Source organism: Olea europaea, unplaced genomic scaffold, assembly GCF_002742605.1.
Source record: "Olea europaea var. sylvestris unplaced genomic scaffold, O_europaea_v1 scaffold2198, whole genome shotgun sequence".
Lineage (NCBI taxonomy): Eukaryota > Viridiplantae > Streptophyta > Magnoliopsida > Lamiales > Oleaceae > Olea > Olea europaea.
This window is the reverse complement of record NW_019239995.1, coordinates 43,050-44,822: the sequence shown is the minus strand read 5'-3', so window position 1 is coordinate 44,822 and position 1,773 is coordinate 43,050. Positions and strand designations below refer to the sequence as shown.

Sequence of the window (1,773 nt, the reverse complement as noted above, 5' to 3'; positions counted from 1 at the left end):
TCCACAGTTTACTCGTTGAATCCTTCTTCAGCTTCCAAGTTCAACCTTCAAGGCTTCAACGGTTCAACCCTAGGTATCTCTAATGTCTCTCTCGGACAGTCGGACTCTCTGTCTCTCTCGACTCTGGGCTCTCATAATACGAATGTATACTATACACTATACATATATGATATATACAAAGTTTTCTAGGTTATAATTGGACTCAACTGGTTCATTTTCCTTGAAAGTTCATGTTCATCCGAGTTTGATTTTAAGTTAGCAAAATGAGTTGCTTGTTATTGCCTTCTGCAGAAAAATTTTCTTCCTTGTAATGCTTGTTTATAATTTCATAACTCACATTGAAATTGTTGGTGCCGAGAAGTAGAATATTGAATAGGGTATACTCATCTGTAGGTACAAACTGTAAAATATACAAGAATTTTCAAGGGATTAATGAATTTATTCTATTATTTGATCGCAAAATATGTTTTCTCTAACACGCAGGTTCTTACCAATGGCATAGAAGTAAAACTACAAAGGAACGCGCTAAGTGTAATTGAAGCTCCTACTGGGAACGAGGAGGACCGAGGACAATGACATTGAATTTGAAAATGTGCAGTGGAATTGCTCAGATATGGGTGAGTTCGAAGTTTTGCCTCTTGTTCACTAAGTAAAAGTAATAATTCTTATTCTAAAAGATGAGAATTTTTGAGATGTATTATTTTCTCTGTTTCCTGAATCTATATATATTCAGACCCCCCACTTAAATTTTGTTGTGAAACAAAAGACTGAAGTGTAGCAGTATCCTTGACATGTGGCCATGGCCCATAAATTGTTAATATTAAGCTCTAATCCCAATATTGAGAGCAATAATAATAAAACGAGAAACAGAAAAGCACACACAAAACACGAAGATTTATTGTTGTTCATTCTTAATGCGTATCGATGTCTACTTGTTGCTGCTGAATTTTACTTTGATGAAGGAGAGTAACATGTTTTCTTTTTTCACATCTCTCCTCTCTTATAGAGAGGACAACCCCTCGTATTCCTATTTATTAAGTAGGAAACTAGTGAAATTTCAACAGAAATGCCGTCTTATGCCTTATAATTCAATAGCTTTAGTGAAAGATAAAAGAGATTTCTCATCCTCCCTTCTTTCCTGCACTCTCTCATCCTCATCCTTCCTTATTAATGTATTTATCTTACTTAGGGGTGCGTTTGATGTGAAATTTTTGTTTCAGGGTCGGGAGTTGTGAGCTTGTGACAGTGGAATTCTTGAAAGTGTAACTCCAAAGTTTTCGTCAAAATTCTACTTGTCAGGTAAGTAATGGCTTGCCTTAACTTGTTATTGAAGAAATTGAAAATGCTTGAAGCCTTGTCGGCTTATATAATTGTGGCCTGGTCGGCTTATATGATTGACTATTAGAGGATCAACAATTGCACAGGCGCACATAATAACTATATTGAAAACTCTAACTGTGTGATGATTTGAGATATTTTGTATTTGTTTTTTAGGTTAATCATTGAGCATCAGATATAGACTCATACACCATGCCTCCTAAATATGAGTCTGGTGCTCAAAAGAGAAAAAGGAAACGAACTGAGATTTCATTAATTCAAAGTCAAGCAGGGGATATTGGCAAGTACTTTAAAAGCAACAATATGAATACGTTGAATGAGGATGAAGTAGAGATTCAACCTGCATGTGTTAATGAAGTAGATGATAAGGATGAAGAAGTGAGTCAACCTGCCTATGTTGTAGTAGATGATAAGGAAGAAGAGGTGATGAAACAT

The 1,773-nt window shown here is 35.5% G+C and overlaps 1 long non-coding RNA gene across 1 annotated transcript; it reads left to right on the top strand.

The window, feature by feature from the left end:
- The first annotated feature begins 254 nt into the window (after positions 1 to 254).
- LOC111380729 lies at positions 255 to 1,765 on the top strand. Its single transcript, XR_002700228.1, has 3 exons — positions 255 to 617; positions 1,221 to 1,299; positions 1,495 to 1,765. It is a non-coding gene; the product is annotated as an uncharacterized LOC111380729 (long non-coding RNA).
- The last annotated feature ends 8 nt before the right edge of the window (positions 1,766 to 1,773 follow it).